Source organism: Ranitomeya imitator, chromosome 10 (genome assembly GCF_032444005.1).
Source record: "Ranitomeya imitator isolate aRanImi1 chromosome 10, aRanImi1.pri, whole genome shotgun sequence".
NCBI classification, from domain to species: Eukaryota; Metazoa; Chordata; class Amphibia; order Anura; family Dendrobatidae; genus Ranitomeya; species Ranitomeya imitator.
Window position 1 is genome coordinate 45220495 of NC_091291.1, and position 25179 is coordinate 45245673.

The window sequence follows — 25179 nt, forward strand, 5'->3', positions numbered from 1 at the left end:
AAAGCAACTTAATGTACCCAAGATGATGTAATACTGTATGGGTGAGCAATGTAATACTGATAAATTTTTAAGACGTTTTTTGAGGCTTATTTAACAACTAAATGTACCCAAAAGGATGCAATACCCTACAGATGAGCAATAAACTACTGACTGATACAATATAAAACAATTTTTTGAGGCTTTTATAACAATAAAATGGACTGCAGACCACAGAATAGTCTATGGGTGATCAATATAATATCAATACATTTTGAACAAGTTTTTTCAAACTTAAATAGCAAAGAACTGTACCCAAGAGGATGTAATACCCTATGGATGAGAAATATCATAATGATACATTTTGAACAAGCTTTTTTGAGGATTATATACCAATGAAATGTACTCCAGACCACGGAATAGTGTGTTAGGTCTCGAGTTCCCGCTTCTGCACAGGGGGAATCTCGAGCCATCTCCGCTGCGGTCTCCCATTCTTGTCCAGCCGCAGTGGAGTCTGCTCAGCAGGGACGTCGGTCCCAGCGTCTTGCTCAGTTTCACGCTGTACAGAGAGTTACTGCTGCTTCTTCAGCTTCTGCCATTAAAGTCAGTGCTGGTCAGCAGCGAGCGGACTTCTCTGGGACTAAGTCCTTGTCTGCACACACTGAGCATGCCCAGGGCAAGATCTCCCGTTGGAGATCGAGGGTCATGTGCTCAGGCTCTGCAGCACATTCCATTGGTCCTCTTGGCAGGTCTTGGAAGGGCAAAGTTTCTGTGGCCACTTCCTGTGCTGCAACTATATAAACTGCGCATGACCGCATGGCCATGCGCTAGTGTACAATTGTTAATGTGTGTATGTTGTGAGTGCAAGTCGTCCTTGGATACCCCTACCCTATTGAATGTCCGTTCGCGGAAGGTGTATGGTTGCTATCTAGTGCCCGACTTAGCCTACAGCACGAATCACACATTACAGCGTCCAGTTGCTGTGACCGCCAGTAGGGCGCCGTGCACTTCCTCTGTGCTTTCCTTACCCAAGTTTGGGTGGTTAGTGGCATTCGTCAGTGCGGCACCGCATGCACTCTTGTGCCTTAAAATCGTTATTTAGTTTCCTTACACACCCAGTTGCGGTGTTATGCCAGCAAGGGTCTAATCGGACTTCAATCCTAGTTGGGGTTGAGTTCGCTGACTACTTGCTTGTGCTCTATGTGCGGTACCGTGGTCCTGTGACGCAACAGGATTGCTTCCTTCACGTTGGGTGAAGTTTAACCCACGTGTGTATACTTATGAGTACCGCCATATAGTCCGTCGTTACTTGGCAGCAGGTTCCATCTCTGCACGGTGGACCCCGGGCTGCGAACGCACCATACTCTATCTGTCTTAATATTTGGTGCGTTCCGCTAGCCCTAACATTACACTAGCGCCAGGGTCTGGCTAGTAATGACGGACAAACAGCAATCCTTGCGGTATATCCAGCAGCTGGAGGGTAGGTTGGCGGCTCTTGAGAGCGCAACCTCAGCTGTGGATGTTACCGCGGTTGCTGTACAGGCTGCTAGCGTGGTTGCTGCAACCCTGTCCATTGCCACCCCTGCTCCAACATTTTCTCGCCTCCCTCTGCCAGAAAAATTTTCTGGTGATAGCAAGTTTTGTAGGGGATTTGTGTGTCAGTGCTCTATTCACCTCGAGCTCCTGGCTGCACGTTTTCCCACAGAGCGGGCTAAGGTGGGATTTATAGTGTCTCTCTTGTCGGACAGGGCGTTGGAATGGGCTACGCCGCTGTGGGAGCGTGGCGATCATGTGGTGCAGAGTGCTCCGCTGTTTCTGAGCACTCTGAAACAGGTCTTTTTAGGACCTCAAGTCACCCATGATACGGCGCTCCAACTGCTGGCATTAACTCAGGGTGAGTCCTTGGTCAGTCAATTCGCCGTCCAATTCCGCACTTTAGCTTCTGAGCTGGATTGGTCGGATAAAGCTCTTATCCCCATATTTTGGAGGGGCCTGGCTGACCACGTTAAGGACGCTCTGGCCACTAGGGAGATTCCTGCCACACTGGAGGAGTTAATAACTGTCTCCACTCGAATTGACCTCCGTTTTAACGAGCGGAGGTTAGAGCGAGCCCAGTGTAGGCAGAGGTTTCGGCTGGCTCCTACCTTCGCCAAACCTCTGGAATCTCCAGTCCTGGTTCCTGAGTCACATGAGGCCAGGGAAGTGTCACAAGCGGGATCTAAGTCCCGGACCGCTTGTGCACTCAAGGTCTGTCATGTTTGCCAGCAGTCAGGACATCTAGCCACCAGATGTTCTCAGCGATCGAGGAAACGTCAGCGTTTAGTGGTAGTAGGTGGAGGTACACTAAACACGGCGACGTTTGCTTCTAAATTGTCCTTTAAGGGGACAATTACTATAGGCTCATTCTCCCACTCGGTAGAGCTCTGCGTGGATTCTGGGGCGGAGGGCAATTTTATGTCTTCTGCCTTCGCCCAACGTCACGCAATACCCCTGGTTATGCTAGCTCAACCAGTAACGGTACGAGTGGTGAATGGGTCGGCACTGCCCTCACAGATAACACACCAGACCATCCCTTTTACTCTGTCCATGTCGCCATCTCATCAGGAGATTATATCTCTGCTCGTCATTCCTGTGGGAATTGATGAGGTCCTGTTGGGAATACCTTGGCTACGGTACCACTCTCCTCATATCGAGTGGTCCTCTGGCAGAATCCTGGGATGGGGCGAATCTTGTGGGGGTAGGTGTCAGAGGGAGTGCGTTCAGGTTGCTACTACAGAGGTACCCGCAGATCTTTCCTCTCTCCCCAAGCAGTATTGGTCTTATGCAGACGTGTTCTCCAAAAAGGCGGCGGAGATCCTTCCGCCCCATCGCCCCTATGACTGTCCTATTGATCTCTTGCCTGGTGCTGAGCCTCCCCGGGGTCGAGTCTATCCGCTATCTCTCCCGGAGACGGAGGCAATGTCACAGTACATCCAGGAAAATCTGGCAAGAGGATTCATTAGGAAGTCAATGTCACCTGCTGGGGCAGGGTTCTTCTTCGTGCAGAAGAAGAATGGAGAATTGCGTCCATGCATAGACTACAGGGGTCTTAACGCCATCACCGTTAAGAACAAGTATCCTTTGCCCTTGATATCTGAGCTCTTCGATAGGCTTCGGGGAGCAAGGGTATTTACTAAACTAGATCTGCAGGGTGCTTACAACCTGATTCGCATCCGTGAGGGGGACGAATGGAAGACGGCTTTTAACACCAGGGATGGGCACTATGAATATCTGGTGATGCCCTTCGGGCTCTGTAATGCCCCAGCCGTTTTCCAAGATTTTGTGAATGATATCTTCCGGGATATGGTTTCCACCTCGGTCGTAGGCTATCTGGATGATATTCTCATCTACTCTCCAGATATTGACTCCCACCGGAGAGATGTTTGCAAAGTCTTCGACCTCCTACGGGCAAACTCCCTCTATGCCAAGTTGGAGAAGTGTATGTTTGAGCAGGAGTCCTTACCTTTCCTAGGCTACATCATCTCTGCCCAGGGATTGGCTATGGATCCTGCCAAACTACAGGCTGTGATGGACTGGCAGGAACCCCATTCTCTTAAAGCGGTGCAGCGCTTTATGGGGTTCATTAATTATTATCGCCAGTTCATTCCGCACTTCTCAACTTTGGTAGCTCCCTTGGTTGCCCTCACCAAGAAGGGGGCGAATCCCAAATTGTGGTCTGAGGAGGTCTCCAAGGCCTTTAACTCTATAAAGTCACAGTTCGCTAGCGCTCCCATCCTACATCGCCCCGATGTTGATAAGCCATTTATCATGGAGGTGGATGCCTCTTCTGTTGGTGCTGGAGCAGTCCTCTTCCAAAAGGATGCTCAAGGTCGGAAGCATCCTTGCTTCTTTTTCTCCAAGACCTTCTCACCAGCAGAGAGGAATTATTCCATCGGGGACAGGGAGTTGCTAGCCATGAAGTTGGCTTTCTCGGAGTGGAGACATCTCTTGGAGGGAGCTCGTTTTCCCTTCCAAGTCTTCACAGACCATAAAAATTTGGTGTACCTGCAGACAGCCCAGCGGTTGAATTCTCGCCAGGCCAGATGGTCCTTATTCTTCTCCCGGTTTCATTTCACCCTCCATTTTCTTTCTGGGGAGAAGAACATTCGGGCCGACGCTCTCTCTCGCTCCGTTGTGTCATCTGCGGAGGAGGAGGAGGAGCCTCGGCTTATTGTCCCCACCGAGAGCTTGAGAACTGTGGCCCTGGTTTCGCTAGAGTCTGTGCCCCCGGGCAAGACTTTTGTTCCATCCAATTTGCGACTGGAGGTTCTCTCTTGGGCACACTCGTCCAGGGTGGGTGGACATTTTGGTACCAAAAGGACATCTGAGTTACTGGCAAGGACGTACTGGTGGCCGCATATGGCTCGTGATGTCGCAGAGTATGTTCGGGCGTGTGTCTCTTGTGCCAAGAACAAGACTCCTCGGCAACGGCCAGCTGGTTTGCTTTATCCTCTGCCGGTGGCGGACAGGCCCTGGGAGATGGTCGGGATGGACTTTGTGGTGGGCTTACCCAAGTCTCGTAACTGCACCATTATGTGGGTGATCACCGACCATTTTTCCAAAATGGTGCACTTGGTGCCTCTTCCACGGCTACCTTCTGCACGGGCGTTGGCTGTCTTGTTCGTCAAGCATATCTTTCGCCTACATGGTATGCCAGACAAAATTGTTAGTGACCGGGGTCCCCAGTTTGCGTCTCGATTCTGGAGAGAGCTTTGTCGTCTACTCAGTATTGAGTTGAATCTCTCTTCGGCATATCATCCCGAGACGAATGGGTTGGTAGAGAGGGCCAACCAGACCTTGGTCACATATTTACGACATTTTGTTTCTGCCAGGCAGGATGACTGGGCATCCTTGCTACCGTGAGCAGAGTTTGCACTTAACAATGTCATAGCCGACTCTACCGGTCAGACTCCATTCCTCCTAAATTACGGCCAGCATCCGCGTGTTCCTGTGCTCATGCCTGTGTCTTCTGCTGACTCCAGGGTGGCAGACTGGGCTGTGGAGGCACGGGACATTTGGGACCGCACGCAGGATGCCATTCGGGCCTCCAAGGAGAGAATGAGGTCCTCCGCCGATGTTCATCGGCGTCCCGCTCCGACCTTTGCTCCTGGCGACTTGGTGTGGCTCTCCGCCCGTAACATCAGGCTGTGAGTTGAGTCCACTAAGTTTGCTCCTCGCTACTTGGGTCTCTTCAAGGTTCTCGAACAGGTTAATCCTGTGGTCTACCGTTTGGCTCTTCCTCCACGCTTGGGTATCACCGACACTTTTCATGTATTCCCTCTTGAAACCCGTATACATGTCCCGGTTTTCCGAGTCATCTGCCGTGACATCGGGTTCGTCTACGGACGATTACGAGGTGAACGCTATTTTGGGGTGCAAGGTGGTACGCGGCAAAAAGTTCTATCTGGTGGATTGGAAGGGTTATGGCCCAGAGGACAGGTCATGGGAGCCTGCTGAAAACATTCGGGCCCCACAGCTCATTGCTGCCTTCGAGCGTAGCGAGGCCCAAGGAGGGGGGGGCCCTAGGAGGGGGGGTAATGTTAGGTCTCGAGTTCCCGCTTCTGCACAGGGGGAATCTCGAGCCATCTCCGCTGCGGTCTCCCATTCTTATCCAGCCGCAGTGGAGTCTGCTCAGCAGGGACGTCGCTCCAAGTGTCTTGCTCGCTCTCACTCTGTACAGAGAGTTACTGCTGCTTCTTCAGCTTCTGCCATTAAAGTCAGTGCTGGTCAGCAGCGAGCGGACTTCTCTGGGACTAAGTCCTTGTCTGCACACACTGAGCATGCCCAGGGCAAGATCTCCCGTTGGAGATCGAGGGTCATGTGCTCAGGCTCTGCAGCACATTCCATTGGTCCTCTTGGCAGGTCTTGGAAGGGCAAAGTTTCTGTGGCCACTTCCTGTGCTGCAACTATATAAACTGCGCATGACCGCACGGCCATGCGCTAGTGTACAATTGTTAATGTGTGTATGTTGTGAGTGCAAGTCGTCCTTGGATACCCCTACCCTATTGAATGTCTGTTCGCGGAAGGTGTATGGTTGCTATCTAGCGCCCGACTTAGCCTACAGCATGAATCACACATTACAGCGTCCAGTTGCTGTGACCGCCAGTACGGCGCTGTGCACTTCCTCTGTGCTTTCCTTACCCAAGCCTGGGTGGTTAGTGACGTTCGTCAGTGCGGCACCGCATGCACTCTTGTGCCTTAAAATCGTTATTTAGTTTCCTTACACACCCAGTTGCGGTGTTATGCCAGCAAGGGTCTAATCGGACTTCAATCCTAGTTGGGGTTGAGTTCGCTGACTACTTGCTCGCGCTCTATGTGCGGTACCGCGGTCCTGTGACGCAACAGGATCGCTTCCTTCACGTTGGGTGAAGTTTAACCCACGTGTGTATACTTATGAGTACCGCCATATAGTCCGTCGTTACTTGGCAGCAGGTTCCATCTCTGCACGGTGGACCCCGGGCTGCGAACGCACCATACTCTATCTGTCTTAATATTTGGTGCGTTCCGCTAGCCCTAACATAGTGTATGGGTGATCAATATAATAATGCTAACATTTTGAAAATATTTTTTGAGGGTTTTACCATCAATGAAATGTACCCAAGAACATGTAATACCGTATGGCTGAGAAATGTAACCCAACAAAATTTGTGACCTATTTTGAGTCTTAAAAATGTACACAAAAATGTACCCCAGAACACGGAATAGTGTATTGGTAAGAAATGTGAAAAAAACAAGCAACATTTTCTAACTCTTTTTTCTACTGTTTAATACTACCAAAATGTGACAGAAAGCACGTAATATTGTATGGACAACTAATCTAAACATGAACTATTTTTTATGCATTTTGTAAGTTTTACATTCCACTGTAATGCAAAAATAACCATGCTAAACTGTGTGAGTTTAGTCTGAATCCATAGCAAAATTTTGAATGCAAATATTCTGAAAATGTAGTTGATACATACAGTTTATAAAGTCATAAAGGATTTACAGAAAGTGCAAAGCCAGACACAAAATGTGATGAGGGTCATCCATTAATCCAAGAAAGGCAACAACGGGTGGACCTCATTGAAATATTGAATAGTACAAATACTTTATGGGTGGCTGTCAGCTGGTGGAGTGAAAAAGTGTGGGCTTATCCAGGCTTTGTTCATTTTTATGAGAGTGATCCTGTCTGTATTCTGTGTTACTGGATGAATGCATGTGTCTGTTATGACCCCCCCGGTGGCACTAAAAACCCACTCAGACAATATGCTAGCAGCAGGGCAGCACAACACCTCCAAGGCATAGAGCAACAGCTCATGCCAGGTGTCCAGCTTAGAGACGCAATAGTTGAAAGTTGCAGCGGAATTAAGGTGTACGCTGGTTTGGTTGGCCAGGTTTTGCTTGACTATCTTTTAAAAATGTCCCTCCTTCTCAAAAATATATAGTCATTAGGCCCTGGGTGTTGGACTGGTGCCATAAAATTGGCCCACACCTTTGACAGTGTACCCCTGCCTCTGCTGTGTGGCTTCTTGGCCTCTCCTCCTTTGTTGGCAAGAAAACTTGACCCCTGCCACTAGCATTGTCTAATGGGAATTTTTTCACCATATTTTCTACAACGGCCTTCTGGTATAGCACCATTTTAGAAAACCCAGCCACCTCAGAAAGAAGAGATGCTTTTTCTCATTGTAATGTAGGTCTAGCAGGGTGAACAAGTATTATTTTTAACCAAGATGAATGTAACATGATTGTCATGGGAAAAACATCTGTATATAAAGTTGGCCATATTTGCCAATTATACAGCTAACACTTCCCTGTGTTCACTGTGATGGTGACTCTCCATCTCCTCCTTTTCTTCCTCCATATTCCCATCCTTAGCCCAGCCATGTAGAAGAGAAGGGACAAAGGTTGTGTGGTTACTAGCCTTTGTTGCGATAGCAGCCAGCACCTGTTCCTCCTCTTCAGTGTCCACCTCATCATTGTTACCCAATCCACACTGAGCAAATAAGATGAGGCAGGGTTTACTACAATTTCTCTGTGATATGTCTTCCTCCATCCTCATCTGGTCCACATACAAAGCTGTATGATCAATTGTCAGCAGCAAATGTTTAAGTAGGCACAGAAGCGGTATTGTTGCGCTGATTATGGCATCTTTGCGGCTCACCATTTTGGTGGCATCGTCAAAGCCTTAGAGAACCACACAAATGTTGGACATCGATGCCCACTTTTCTGTTGTTGTGTGAAGAGGTTGACCAGAATACTAAGGGGTGTGTTGGAGCTTATATTCCACAACTGGCCTCTGCTGGTCACATGTGCAGTGTATAGTTCCAGCACATGGGCATTCTCACACTAATCGGTGAGCTGACACTTGCAAGAACTGCTGCAGCAGTGCCGCATCAGCAGTAGCTGTAGGTGTAGGAATGATGCAGGTGCGTGGGATGCAGTGACTAGGCAGAACAAGGATTAACAGGTGTTTCTTTATATGGAACGATAGTAGGTAAAGCAGGATGGTACAATAATAAAGATAACAACAGTCTAACTTATCAGTCTCAGGTGCCTTGGTGGAGGGTGGCTGGAAGATCCCTCGGTGGTGCCACAGGAGGTGCAAGATGTCTCCAATCCAGTCCTGCAGAAAGGCGATGCACTTTCTCTTCGCAGTGATGACTCCTCTGGGTCCTTTGGCATGTGGTCTCCAGGTACAGGCACAAGATGATGTAAAGGTGTAGGTCTGCAGCACAGCTGACGAAGCAAACATTTCAATAGACAAGGCCACAGTAGAAGTACACAGTCCAGTGGTCACAGCCTCAGTAGAAGGCCTGTTCTCAGTGGGCACCACAGGGATTTGACTGAGCGGTGCCTCCACAGTGGTAAGCGGGGCAATGCCAGGCACTCTGCACCGGTCACAGTACAATGCAGAGGTCTCTCTGAGCTGTGTGTCGTCAGTCAGGCTGGACTTGCTAACCGGGTATGATGGCATGGATAGATGGCATGGGTAAGTAGAGAAGGATTCAACCGTCTCTGTACTTACACTCTGGTTCCCCGCCAAAAGTCCCATCTTCCCGTACTCAGAGCTATATAAGTCAGACCCACCCCTCGGTCAGAAATCTCTTTCCTCCAGCATAATGGTGACAATCCCGACAGTTCCAGCCAAAACACGGCAGGAGGAATCGTTAGCCTGGTCCTCCTCACTATATAGGCAAATTATGGAAATGGCTACAGATGCGTACCTTGACCAAAATCTCTGTCAAAACTGGGTAGGTTTTCAGAAACCATTGAACTACCTAGTTCAGGTACATGTGCTAGGTACTAGTTGAGCACATGTGCCAAGCATGGTACTTGTGTGAGCTTGCCTAGCTTCACATCCGTCACCAGGTTACGCCCATTATCACACACAACCATGCCTGGTTGGAGGTTCAGCTGCAAAAAAACACAGAGCTTTCTGGCCTGCTTTTCCTTCAGGTAACTCTGCTGTTGTGTGCAATTTGTCTCCTAGACAAATTCAGTTCAACAGAGTCTTCGCTCAGGCAGTGCTGCAGAGCTTCCAGCTGATGTGGACGACGTGTCCTGAAAATGCAGATTGGAGATGGAGGATGAAGAGAATGCCCGAACAGTAGGCGTTCAGTATGGACTCAATACGTAGAACTTTGTGAGAATATCCCAACAAGATTAGTAATAACTTTAGGAACAGTAAGAGGATCTAACTGCAGGAATGCCTGATAATTCTGAGCACAGTCTAAAATGCCCAGCTAGAATATAATATTGGCTATGCTTTTACACCACCAGTCCATTCATTTTCTATGGAATTACCAGTATAAGCAAAATGCTGTTCTGGGCTATTTGCAGCAGTCACATAGAGAGTGAATTAAATGGTGATGCGTCTGTAAGGTCCCTGTTCCATTTTTACTGGACATTTCACATCCCAGTTCTCAGGATCAGAGCAAAACAATCAGAAAAATATCACCTTTAACCCCTTAGCGACCGCCGATACGCCTTTTAACGGCGGCCGCTAAGGGTACTTAAACCACAGCGCCGTTAATTAACGGCGCTGTGGAAAAAGCCCATAGCGCCCCCCAGAGGCCGATTTTCTCCGGGGTCTCGGCTGCCGAGGGTAGCCGAGACCCCAGAGAACATGATTCGGGGGGTTTTTAACCCACCCCGCATTTGCAATCGCCAGTAATTAACCGTTTACCAGCGATCGCAAAAAAAAAAAAAAAAAGCGATCTCTTTTTAATTTCTCTGTCCTCCGATGTGATCGCACATCGGAGGACAGAGAAAAGGGGTCCCAGGTGGCCCCCCAATACTCACCTAGCTCCCCCGATGCTCCTCGTGTCTCCCGGTGGGCGCCGCCATCTTCAAAATGGCGGGCGCATGCGCAGTGCGCCCGCCGGCCGGCACCGGGAGAATCTTTGGGGTCTCGGCTGCCGGGGGTAGCCGAGACCCCAAAGAGCACGATCGGGGTCGGTATTACCGACCCCTGTTTTGCGATCGCCGGTAATTAACTGTTTACCGGCGACCGCAAAAAAAAAAAAAAAAGAAAAAAAAAGTAAAGTGTAATTCTCTGTCCTCTGATGTGATCGCACATCAGAGGACAGAGAAATAGGGGGATTCGGGGACCCTAGCATACTCACCTAGGTCCCTGGATCCTCTTGCTGCTCCTCCTGGCCGCCGGCAGCAGAACATGGCGGACGCATGCCCAGTGCGCCCGCCATCTGTCTCCATCTGCCGGCCGGCAGGAGAACAGCAGTTGGGGCTAAAATTAGGGTTAGGGGTAGGGGTAGGGTTAGGGGTAGGGTTAGGGTTAGGTTAGGGGTAGGGTTAGGGGTAGGGTTAGGTTAGGGTTAGGGGTAGGGTTAGGGTTAGGTTAGGGTTAGGTTAGGGTTAGGGGTAGGGTTAGGTTAGGGTTAGGGGTAGGGGTAGGGTTAGGTTAGGGCTAGGGTTGGGGCTAAATTTAGGGTTAGGGTTGGGGCTAAATTTAGGGTTAGGGTTGGGGCTAAACTTAGGGTTAGGCTTCTTTCACACTTACGTCGGTACGGGGCCGTCGCAATGCGTCGGCCCGACATACCGACGCACGTTGTGAAAATTGTGCACAACGTGGGCAGCAGCTGTAGTTTTTCAACACATCCGCTGCCCAATCTATGTCCTGGGGAGGAGGGGGCGGAGTTACGGCCACGCATGCGCAGTCAGAAATGGCGGATGCGACGTACAAAAAAACGTTTCATTGAACGTTTTTTTGTGCCGACGCTCCGCCAAAACACAACTGATCCAGTGCACGACGAACGCGACGTGTGGCCATCCGTCACGATCCGTCGGCAATACAAGTCTATGGGCAAAAAACGCATCCTGCGGGCACATTTGCAGGATCCGTTTCTTGTCCAAAACGACGGATTGCGACGGAATGCCAAACGACGCAAGTGTGAAAGTAGCCCTAGGGCTAGGGTTAGGGTTGGGGCTAAAGTTAGGGCTAGGGTTGGGGCTAAAGTTAGGGTTAGAGCTGGGATTAGGGTTAGGGTTTGGATTAGGGTTGGTTTTAGGATTAGGGTTACGCTTGGGATTAGGGTTAGGTTTGGGATTAGGGTTAAGGTTAGGGTTGTGATTAGGGGTGTATTGGGATTAGGGTTAGGTTTGAGGTTAGGGTTGAGATTAGGATTAGGGGTGTGTTGGATTTAGGGTTTTGATTAGGGTTATGGTTAGGGTTGACATTAGGGTTGTTTTGGGGTAAGGGTTGTGATTATGGTTAGGGTTAGTGATTAGGATTATGAGGTTGGGATTAGGGTTAGGGGTGTGTTGGGGTTAGGGTTGGAGCTAGAATTGGGGGGTTTCCACTGTTTAGGTACATCAGGGGGTCTCCAAACACGACAGCCAATTTTGCGCTCAAAAAGTCAAATGGTGCTCCCTCCCTTCTGAGCTCTGCCGTGCGCTCAAACAGTGGGTTACCCCCACATATGGGGCATCAGCGTACTCGGGATAAATTGCACAACAACTTCTGGGGTCCAATTTCTCTTGTTACCCTTGTGAAAATAAAAACTTGAGGGCTACAAAATCTTTTTTGTGAAAAAAAAAATATTTTTTATTTTCACGACTCTGCATTCTAAACTTCTGTGAAGCACTTGGGCATTCAAAGTTCTCACCACAAATCTAAATAAGTTCCTTGGGAGGTCTAGTTTCCAAAATGGGGTCACTTGTGGGGGGTTACTACAGTTTAAGTACATCAGAGGCTCTGCAATCGCAACATAATGCCCACAGACCATTCTATCAAAGTCTGCATTCCAAAAAGGCGCTCCTTCCCTTCCGAGCTCTGCCGTGCGCCCAAACAGTGGTTTACCCCCACATATGGCGCATCAGCGTACTCGGGATAAATTGGACAACAACTATTGCAGTCCAATTTCTCCTGTTACCCTTGTGAAAATAAAAACTTGGGGGCTACAATATCTTTTTTGTGGAAAAAAAATATTTTTTATTTTCACGACTCTGCATTCTAAACTTCTGTGAAGCACTTGGGCATTCAAAGTTCTCACCACACATCTAGATAAGTTCCTTGGGGGGTCTAGTTTCCAAAATGGGGTCACTTGTGGAGGGTTTCTACTGGTTTAGGTACATCAGGGGCTCTGCAAACGCAACATAATACCCGCAGACCATTCTATCAAAGTCTGCATTCCAAAACGGCGCTCCTTCCTTCCGAGCTCTGCCGTGCACCCAAACAGTGGTTTACCCCCACATATGGGGTACCAGCATACTCAGGACAAATTGGACAACAACTTTTGGGGTCCAATTTCTCTTGTTACCCTTGTGAAAATAAAAATTTGGTGGCTAAAAAATCTTTTTTGTGGAAAAAAAAAATATTTTTTATTTTCACGGCTTTGCATTATAAACTTCTGTGAAGCACTTGGGCATTCAAGGTTCTCACCACACATCTAGATAAGTTCCATGGGGGGTCTAGTTTCCAAAATGGGGTCACTTGTGGGGGATTTCTACTGTTTAGGCACATCAGGGGCTCTCCAAACGCGACATGGCGTCCGATCTCAATTCCAGCCAATTCTACATTGAAAAAGTAAAACGGCGCTCCTTCAGTTCCAAGCTCTGCGGTGCGCCCAAACAGTGGTTTACCCCAACATATTGGGTATCGACGTACTCAGGAGAAATTGCACAACAACTTTAGTGGTCTAATTTCTCCTGTTACCCTTGTGAAAATAAAAATTTGTGGGCAAAAAGATCATTTTTGTAGAAAAAATGCAATTTTTTTTTTCACGGCTCTACGTCATAAACTTCTGTGAAGCACATGGGGGTTCAAAGTGCTCGCCACACATCTAGATAAGTTCCTTAAGGGGTCTAGTTTCCAAAATGGTGTTACTTGTGGGGGGTTTCCACTGTTTAGGCACATCAGGGGCTCTCCAAATGCGACATGGCGTCCAATCTCAATTCCAGCCAATTCTACATTGAAAAAGTAAAACGGCACTCCTTCTCTTCCAACCTCTGCGGTGCGCCCTAACAGTTGTTTACCCCCACATATTGGGTATCAGCGTACTCAGGAGAAATTGCACAACAACTTTTGTGGTCTAATTTCTCCTGTTACCCTTGTGAAAATAAGAATTTGTGGGCGAAAATATCATTTTTGTGTAAACAAAAGCGATTTTTTATTTTCACGGCTGTACGTTATAAACTTCTGTGAAGCACTTGGGGGTTCAAAGTGCTCACCACACATCTAGATAAGTTCCTTAAGGGGTCTAGTTTCCAAAATGGTGTCACGTGTGGGGAGTTTCCACTGTTTAGGTACATCAGGGGCTCTCTAAATGTGACATGGTGTCCGATCTCAATTCCAGCCAATTCTGCATTGAAAAAGTCAAACGGCGCTCCTTCACTTCTAAGTTCTGCGGTGCGCCCTAACAGTGGTTTACCCCCACATATGGGGTATTGGCGTATTCAGGAGAAATTGCATAACAAAATTTATGGTTACATTTCTGTTTTTACACTTGTGAAAATAAAAAAAATGGTTCTGAATTAAGATGTTTGCAAAAAAAAGTTAAATGTTCATTTTTTCCTTCCACATTGTTTCAGTTCCTGTGAAGCACGTAAAGGGTTAATAAACTTCTTGAATGTGGTTTTGAGAACCTTGAGGGGTGTAGTTTTTAGAATGGTGTCACACTTCATTATTTTCTATCATATAGACCCCTCAAAATGACTTCAAATGTGATGTGGTCCCTAAAAAAAAATGGTGTTGTAAAAATGAGAAATTGCTGGTCAACTTTTAACCCTTATAACTCCCTAAGGAAAAAAAAATTTTGTTTCCAAAATTGTGCTGATGTAAAGTAGACATGTGGGAAATGTTATTTATTAACTATTTTTCATGACATATCTCTCTGATTTAAGGGCATAAAAATACAAAGTTTGAAAATTGCAAAATTTTAAAAATTTTCGCCATATTTCCGTTTTTTTCATAAATAATCGCAAGTAATATCGAAGAAATGTTACCACTAACATGAAGTACAATATGTCACGAAAAAAAAATCTCAGAATCAGCGGGATCCGTTGAAGCGTTCCAGAGTTATAACCTCATAAAGTGACAGTGGTCAGAATTGCAAAAATTGGCCTGGTCATTAAGTACCAAATTGGCTCTGTCACTAAGGGGTTAATTCTCATTTTATTTACATCTTTTTCTTTCACGTCATTACTCATTTAAATTGGTTTAAGTAAGGGTATAAATAAAATAAGTTCATATAAAAACTTCTGAAATAATGTGAGCATGCAGGTTTACATCATTTTTGCATAGACTAATCATTTTTTTTTATAAATCAAGCAGCCTTTTAATTAAGTAGCCCTGCTGCTCAAGTAGCAGGTTGCCTTAAAGGATATACGGCCCCTCTAATCTTGAAGTGCGGAGATCAAAGTAAATCAGAACTCTTACTCATCTTTTACTGAGTCATGATGGAAGCTGCTCTCTCAGGCACAGTTCCCTTGGTAAATTTCCGTCATTAACCATAAAAAGAGAACGGGTTTGAATTATATAGAACATCATTAAACTGCATATTAAATACACTCAAAGTGTGTTAATTGTTTAATAATTCGCTTTTAGTTAGTAGAGCTGTACACAACTTCATCAAATCCTTAAAAATGTTTTTGAGGCTCATGTATAATTTCTTCACAGCTTTTATTTACTAAAACACAGGACAATGTCAATTTTCTTAGGTGATTTTGCATATTTGTATGGACAAACTATTGGGATACAGTAAATCTCTTTTAGATAATCTATCTTTAAGTGTTTTTTACCAAATATGAGTGTAGCATGGTAATAGGTGCAGATTTTTTATAAAACCACTTTTTTCTCTGCTGCTGATCAACCAGTTTTATGAATGCTGGGCACTGTATTGCCCCACCCACATCACTCATTGGCTGATATCTGTGTTCACTCTGCATATGCAGAAACCTGACAATCAGTGATGGGGGCGGATTGGATTCATGCTTTTTTTTCTGGCATGGTTGGGTAAGTTTAGTGTGGAAGACTATAACAAGCCTATACAAAGCTCTAACCTCAATCCATTAAACCCACTTGGAATAAAATACAGTGTGGGCAATTTATATGGATACACCTAAATAAAATGGGAATGGTTGGTGATATCAACTTTCTGTTTGTGGCACATTAGTATATGGGAGGGGGAAAACTTTTCAAGATGGGTGGTGACAATGGTGGCCATTTTGAAGTTGGTCATTTTGGATCCAACTTTATTTTTTCCAATGGGAAGAGGGTCATGTGCACGTCAAACGTATTGAGAATTTCACAAGAAAAACAATGGTGTGCTTGGTTTTAATGTAACTTTATTCTTTAGAGTTATTTACAAGTTTATCACTACTTATAAAATGTGTTCAAAGTGCTGCCCATTGTGTCGGATTATCAATACAACCCTTTTCTCCCACTTGACACACTGACAGCAACACCGCAATAGAAATGCTAGCACAGGCTTCCAGTATCCGTTGTTTCAGATGCTGCACATCTCGTATCTTCACAGCATAGACCATTGGCTTCAGATGACCCCAAAGATAAAAGAGTAAGGGAGTCAGATGGGGAGACCATGGTGGCCATTCAACTGGCCCACAACGACCATCATGATGATGTGTTGCCCTCTTTATGCACTGAAGATAGCATGTTCCCTGAATTTTTCCGGCAAGATGGTGCACCACCACATTATGGGTGTCAGGTCCGAGCATTCCTACATAAACAGTTTCCTGGAAATTGGATTGGTCATCGTGGGAGAACTTGCACAATTGGTGGCTGACTAAATACTTTTCTCCCTACTGCATGTATGAAAAATAATTCTATTCTGCAGCCGTCTTTTATCTATTTGTACGCCAAAAAAAATAATTATGCTCTACAGGTTTGTCTGTACAAGTTGTGGCTGTGCCTATGAAAAATGTTTTTACTCTACCATTATCACTGGGCCTTAAAAATATCTGTGCCTTTAAGCCTATGTGTGTGCTTGCACCACCACCTGTGGGAGTACTGCTCCAAAAACCCTCTGTGCACTCTGTAGCCATGTCTGTATGAGAAGGGTGTCTATAAAATAATTCTTATCTGGTGCTATTTTTTTGCCAGTAGTGTGTCTAAAAAAAAAATATAGTCTGCAGCTGTCCCTTTGGCAGTCAAAAAATTATTTGGCTGCCGGTAACACTGTGTCTATAGGAGTTGTGTGTCTACAAAATAATTCTACTCTGATGCATTTTTTAGCCAGTAAAGTGTCTAAAATATAATTTTACTCTGCTGCGTTTTAATGCGGTTTTTTTTACAGTAGTGTGTCTAAAAAGTAATTATAGTCTGTAGCTGTCTCTTTGGCATTCATGGATCAAAATAATTATTTGGCTGCACCATTGTGTCTATAGGAGTAGTATGTCTACAAAATAATTCTACTCTGGCGTGTGTTTTTTTGTGTGTCTAAAAAATAATTCTAGTCTGCAGTTGTCTCTTATCCATTTGTGTGCCAAACAAATATTTATACTCTACCACTGTGTCTGTACGAGTTGTGGCTGTGCCTAAGGGGGCAGTGCATGCGCAGATGGAGATCTTGGTGCTCAATTCTCATCTCCCAAGATCTTGGTGCCGAGATTTCCATCTGCGCATGTGCTGCTCTCGGATGCCCCCGCAATGTAAACCATGGAGGTGTGGGTGCTCCGGGCTTTCACAAAATGTTGACGGAGCCCCCTCACCCTCGAACACCCGCACACCCGAACAACTCCTCATCCCAGCCTGTATCCTGCAGCAATGCTCCACTCTTGCCTCCTCCAGCAGCGACCCTGGAACCCTGATTTACCGTGGCCGGTAAGGTATATTCGAATTATAAGACGCACTCCCATTTTCCCCAAAAATTTTGTGGGAAAAAAAGTGTGTCTTTTAATCTGAAAAATAGAATATATCTTTACTGTATCAACACTACTGACACACTCAACCTGGGAGTTTCAAATTAAACTTCATCAGAGGCTTAAGAAAAAAATTAAACAGGAAGTCGTTTTAGCTATAGAGTTGTAAGGAATTTTTCATGAATGTCAATTTGAAAAATGCTTTTATTTATTAGATGAGAAAACTGAAATATAGTTTTTTTTCTTCAGAAAAAAACAGTTTAAATAATACATGTACTGTATAAGGTGTAAAAATGAAATATAGCTTTAGGTCTCGGACAACCCCTTTAAATAATTTAGCAATGAAAGAGGGATAATTGATCTCAGAAAGAATGAACACACAAATAGTAGAGCATGAGTTTTGAGAGAGAACAAAGTTAGATAAACAATTTAGGAACATGCATCAATGAAAGAAAAAACATATATTCTGGAATTGCTGCCGGCCTGATATCTCAACTCATTTAACAGCAGTTGTTATCAACACATTGTAGCAAGACATTTTGCAAACCGTTGCTGGAAGGTATTGCCTTTTATGTCAGCCTTTTCATGCAGGACAGTTTCATATTTATTTATTTTCCATAAGGGATAACTTAATTTATCAGTAATTTTTCTTTTCTTTGTCCACTGTCCACTGATAACACATTTATTCTAAGGTTCATTCTTTGCTACATTATATTATAGAACCATTATCATGTCAAACATTGTTAATAGCACGAATAATAATAATAATAATGATAATAATAATAATAATAATAATAATACCATACATGACTAGGTTTTTGTCCTGATGAAGAGGTCCTGTGTTGACCTCGAAATGAGTTGACTTTGCAAACCTGTTCAAATAAAGTTTTCAAGGAAATCATTTGTTTGTAAAATTTTATCAGCAGCGCATCTAGTGACACTTCATGCGGAAATGTAAAATTGTTAATAGTCCAAATAATAATAATAATAGTAATAAACACTATATAAATGGAACATCAAATTCCCCATTACTTTGAAATCTGTCTCTGATTCATCAAGACTAGAGATGAATGAACATGTTCTGAAAACGTTCTCCAATCTCAAATTCGGCACGAACGTAGGATGTTCGGATTTGTGTTCAATTTCACAAGCTTTTTTACTCAAAGTCGGCAAAAATCAGTTACAGTTCAGTAATACATCTCCTTTCCACTAATGCTTTGGGATGACTTTGGTTAGGATAGTGTTGCTGTATGATGCCTGGGATGGATGGCAGGACATGTCATATAAAAAGCGGACATCTAGTTTTGCTTGTGTAAGGGGATTGAATAATTTTGCTTCTTTACCTTTCCTCCTTAATAGGTCCCAGTACCGCATGTTCTAGTGTAATATAAATGAGTGTGTATTTGCTGCTATATTGTGGTACTGCTTACCGTCTATAAATAATGGTACTACTACACTAATATTTGTATTACCATTTCCTGTAAAATGTACATATAATATGTTTCTATGTAAGGGAAAGTACAGGGCGCAGATGGTTCAAGATGTGGCAGATCATTGCATCGGCAGATACTCTCAAATCCGGGGCGAAACGGATGAGGAAAAACTAGTGAGTCTGGACAAGCAGAAGGCAGCGGTACGGCCTAAGGCGTTATTACCCCATAATGTACTGGAGGACGTGAGACTGAGTACAGGATGTATGAAAGCCTCATGCAGTCACCGATACCAATTCAGGTCGATGAGCCACTTGTTCTCCTTACTACTCTCAGAAGTGGCTGAGAGAGGGGTGGTTTAATGAATTTCACTTTTTATACTTTCTCAAATGCATTTTTTAACATTTAACTGTAGTTTAATATTTGTGCATATTGTACTTTTATTTATTTTTGCTTCTTGCATTATGATTCTCTAGTAATCTCTCTACATTTTGTGTCTGCTTCATTCTATATTCAGTCCCTTAGAAGCTAATAACTCGACATGGCTGGAGGGATCATGCTCGTAGGTAATACAAACATGGGCACACCTGATGTATTTTAATTGGAATGAACAATTGATATGCTAAGACTCTGCACCTGCTGTATTTTCAGAAATACATTTGATGATGGCTGGAATGACTATAAAAACAAAATCATGTATGCTGACTGCTCCAGGCAAATTTTCCTCCATTCCATGATTATCTGCAGCTGCCATCTTCTGAAGCAGAGCTAGAAGCTTTGTGTCCCTATTCTACATGCCATACTAAATAATTAGCTTTTCCCTTTTCTATATAGTCAGATATTTATGCAATTCACCCACAATTTACTCATTGCAAAATAGGATGCAAATACCATTTATTGAAAATATCCAAATGCAGGTGACTTATTCCATTTTCTCTTCGGTCTTTGAAGCCAAAACCAGTAGAGGAATATAAACAGAGGAAAATACTAAAAAAAATTATGTTTTCTTTGAGTTTTGAATCCAATTCTTGTTTTCTAGGATTAACACTAGGACTACTGGTATAGTCATTTTGACTACTTGCACTTTTTATTTCTCTTCTGTGACTACATTTTTCAGAATTCAGGCTTGAGACTCGGTGACTTTTCCTCAAATAGGATGCGAAAAAAGATTTTGTGACAATAAATAAATTAGGTGAAAAAATTTCGCTTTTTTTCAAAATTTACCTTTAACTACTAAAGGTAGTCGTTTTGACTATGTACTATATTTTGCTGTCATTTTGTCACTAAATGTTGCTGTAAAGTCTTGTGCATAATTTTTTAACTGTATCTTATTTACCCTGATGTTCATATAGATGTAGTTCAATTCAGATGTCAACTTTTCACATTTTCCTTGTGTTACCTGGTTCTATTACTGTGTAATGCTGAACTGAAAAGAGCTTGTTTGTCATACTGTAGGCTCTTATCTTATGCTAAAGAAGGGTGTTGTTTTTCTCTGGTCCTAGCAGTAGACAGTAGTCTGGATAGTTAAGGCCCCGTCACATTTAGCGACGCTAAAGCGATCCCGACAACGATACGACCTGTCAGGGATCGTTGCTGCGTCGCTATGTGGTCGCTGGTGAGATGTCAAACAGTGCGATCTTCCCAACGACGCAGCAGCGATGCGGCGACCTGTAGCGACCTGTACAACAATGTCGTTGATCGTTGTGACCCTGTCACATGGCAGCTATTATGACGATTCAGACCTCTATGAGGGACGTCCTGTGTGACGTTGTAGTCACACAGGCATGCATTTGCAGTGCCTTTTCCGTGCCCATTCAGTTCCGATTGGTGGTCGCTACTGCGTTCTGATTGGCGGCCTTGCCTTATGAGGCGACCCAATAGCCCTTCCGTCCTTTGTTCCTGACCGCGTGGTGGTTTGCAGATTAAGGAAAAATGAAAACGCATTTGAGACCCCAAACGATACCTACCGTGCACAAAATATAGGTGTCAGAAGAACCATTTAAGAATAGATAAATCGAAGAGGAAAAGGATGGAAGCGCTACTATGTCGCCTTCTGTTGAAGACATGACCGCCAATCAGAACGCAGTAGCGACCACCAATCGGAGCGGAGGGGTGGGGAAAAGGCAACGCAAATGCACGCCTTATGTGTCGGTGTCTGAGTCGTCAACGAGGTCGTTGGTAAGGTGTCAAACACAGCGATGTGTGCTACCCAGCGGGACCTCAACGATCAAAAAAAGGCCAGGTCGCTGCTACGTGTCAAACATAGCGAGATCGCTACTGAGGTCGCTGTTGCGTCACAAAACTTGTGACTCAGCAGCGATCTCGCTAGCGACCTCGCTTAGTGTGAAGTACCCCTAAGTTTACTTTCAGTTCAGCTGAAGAGACAAAGAGAACACATGCAGACATAATGTTAGGACTGGCGGAACGCACCAAGTATAAGATGAAATATTATTGGTGCGTTCGCTGTCCGGAGTCCACCGTGCAGGTGAAAAACCTGCTGCTAGTAAATGGCAGCACCATATGGCGGTGGAAGCGAACCCTGTAAAGCCACAGGTCTGCAATACCGCACTAATGAGTGCAAGCAAGGAGTCAGCGAACACAATCCCAAGACTCAGGGTTGAAGTCCGTACAGACTACTTGCGCACCACACCGCAACTGGGTGTGTTAGGAATAATAAGAGCACCGAAGTGCGAACTGTGCCGTGCTGGCAGACACCACTGACCCGGACGTGGGTTAGGAAGCGCACTACTGGCGCGTGGCGCCAGACTGGCGGTCACAGCAATAGACGCTGATACGTGTGTAACACGTTGAGTGATTAGTCGGGCGCTAGATAGCAGCCATACTCCATACGCGAACAGTCATACAATAGGGTAGGGGTATTTAAAGAACGACTTGCACTCACAACAAACACACGTATACAAATGTACACTAGCACATGTCCGTGCGGTCATGCAAAGCTTAAATAGCAGTAGTACTTTCAGGACCTTCCAATAAAGGACCAATGGGCAGCTGCCACAGAAGTTAGCCCTTTCAGGACCTGCCAGGAGGACCAATGTGAACCACTGCAGCATCTGAGCATATGACCCTCGATCTCCAACGGGAGATCTCACCCTGGGCATGCTCAGAAGGGAAAAAGGAGGACTTAGTCCCAAAAGCGTCCGCTCGCTGCTGCCCAGCACTGGCTTTAATGGCAAAAGCTGGAAAAGCAACAGCAAGCCTAAGCATAGAGTGAGACTGAGCCAGACGCAAGGACCGACGTCTCCGCTGAGCAGGTTCCACTGCGGCAGGAGAAGAATAGGAGACCGCAGCAGAAATTGCCCGAGATTCACCCTGTGCAGAAGCGGGAACTCGACACCTAACACATAAGAGCTCAAAAAACTCATACAAGTATATAGCAGATACAACATTTTATTGTCATATTATTCGATTATTTTGTACTGTATAGTGTGAAGCAGCAATTTTTTGGGGGGAAATACTATATTTGCATACAGCTTGATGTTATTAGTTATAGTTTACAGCTAGAAAGAATATTTTTTTATCTGCAAATGGGCAATATGCCTGAATATAGCAATAATGCAATGTAATGGTTTATGGACGCGAAAACGATAAAAATTACGTGTTTTTTTTTTCATTGTTCTTTTGTGTATGATCAACCATGTTCACATGCAGTATAATTCTGCGAAAAAATGTAAATTAGCTAAAACATCAAGACTTTTATAGGTCCAGTCAAAAATGAACGAACATTACATTTGTATAGTGGTAGCGAACAGAACAGCAGGGATATGTTACTGGTGATTCTCATTGTATGCTGTGTTATATGAATATATACTGTATATATGTCCAGTACTGCTATTTTCTGTTGTAGTTTTACAATGATCCTAGCAATAAAAGTTGTAAAAGACCCCTTCTAAACTCTCGAGGTCACAAGTCCAGTCTCACGCTGGAATTCTGAAAAAAGTAGTCACAGATGAGAAATAAAAAGTGCAAGTAGTCAAAATGACTATACCAGTAGTCCTAGTGTTAACTAGCCATAGCAGCCTTTTATTAAAAAAATAACATAAATAACAATACTCACCATAATAGGATAAATGAAGGGCTATCCTCAAAGCCCAAGCTTTATGATGGGTAGAATATATCCACATCTGCCCAGGTCATGTTTTACCTCTAGGCGTTTTGGCACCTGTTATCCAACCTGTCAATTAAACATACTCCGCTACCTGTGGGTCCTTCAGACCCTTAATTCAGGATATCCACTACCTTGCACCATTTAATTAAGCCAACTTGGGGGTCCAGAACCTTGTAGGCTCACCCCCAATAATCCGTCATTGACCACATCCACTAACTTACAGAATTCCACCCCTGTTCTGATCCTATGACTGAAAAATCTAAAATTCATCAGCTGACCAGATGTAAAAAATTTCCACTGTTTTAAAAAAAACAAACCCCCTGGTGAAAAGCACCCAATTAACAAACAATGGAGAGTGGAAGATTACTTTCGTCAGGGTTGCACCTAAAATGACTGCCTCCGTCCTCACAACCGTCTCCATTTTTAAAACCCCCTCCTCCCTCCAGTGGCTCAGCCTACTCTGATGTCACTCCTACATACTCCCCTTTTTCTTCCTATAATTTAACTCTTCCTATCCCTAATCCCTCTATTCACTCTATTCCCATCTCAAACCTTGCCGTCGCATCCCTTCAAAGTCAGGGGTCGTAAATCGCCTCACCGGAATAAGAGACATAAAGGACACATGTCAAACTCTGGCCAGCTAGCCAAATCTGGTCCACAGTGTGAGTATATTTGGCCAGCAATGCCCGGCATCACACTTTGATTTGTATCGTCATCCTGCATGCCGTTACAGGTGAAAGCAATGATGGAGGTGGGAGTGTCAGCTGACGCTCCCTCCGCCATCATTCTACCTTTGGCATCTCAGTGATGGAGATGTTTGTTGCTACTGATAACATGTTCTCTAGATAGGAGGAGGATTAGGGTGGAGCTCTGCTAGTAGCTCCTCCCTCCTCCCATCTACAAAGAATTGTATCCATAGCAACTGTCATTTATCTCAGTAATGTGAAAGTAATGAGTACAGATTTTACCTCAGAATTGAAAATTTTGATAATAACTAAAATAAGCAGATCTCTCTGATAAGATATATTACAAAGTTTCTTATTTTTACCTGTACTATTGAGTTATAAAATAAAAATTAAAATGACGGTTATGTTTTAAGCTCCAGAAATAGATTACATGCATCAGGACAAAGAGAAAAGCAGTGAACCGGGAATATGAGATCAATGGGACAAAAATAATACATATAAATATAAAATAAACCATAAAAAACAATGGATAATAAATATTACCCAAAAAATAATGTATAGGTGTCCAAGTGAAAAAATAAATATATACAACTAGATGGCAGCCCGATTCTAAAGAATCGGGAGTCTAGAATCCATATATACTTTATTTATTCAAATGTAAGAATAATACAATTAATAAATAATAGTAAGAAAGAACAAAAATAATAGGCAGTATATGGAGAAAACACCAAACAAAAGTTCAAAATTGGTGTGAAAATGTCACTGAACCACTTCACAACTAAATATATATAGTTTTGGTAAATGGTATTATCATTTTTTTGATGAAATTCGGCAGGAGCTTGAAGAGCAACGTCACTGGGCCCGCCTCCACGCAGTAGAAACTTGCTGTGAGGTAAAAATTCAAAAATCACACCAAAATGGCGGGCAGAGTGTGTCACAGTACGGCACGTTTCTGATTGGTCGCTCGCAGCAGGCGGCAACCAATCAGACACTGGACACTGTTGACGTCACTTATCTCCGGACATTAGCTCCAGACATTAGCTCCGGACATTAGCTCCGGACATTAGCTCCGGACAAAGCCACGGAAGTTGGCACAAATTGCAGGAAGTAGTATTCTAGGCAATTATATATTAGATAAGTATACAAGGCCACTACTTAGAAGCTGAATGGCAGACCATTCGGTGATTGAAAAAAGGGGGGAAAATCCCAACGTATGGAAGTAAACTAGTATATAGAAAATATATATGAATAAATAGTGGAAATAATATAATGCCAAACTGATATGGTATATTAAAATGCCTTTATTATAAATAAATATATATATATATATATGCTGGGCAAAAAATGGCAACAATAGTAATGTGCCTGTAGCTGGTGGAAGTATACAAAATACAATATATATTATATACAGAAAAAATGACAAAAGAACAACCGGACGCAAAAAGGAGGCAAGATATATATAAAACAAAGTTATAAAAAGGAAGTAATCCACATATACCACATAGAGAATGGTTATAATCATATACAATTATGCTGCAAGATACATAAAAAATAAAAAAATAATGCGTGTGAATGTGAAAAAATGGTGAAGACAAAAGAAAAA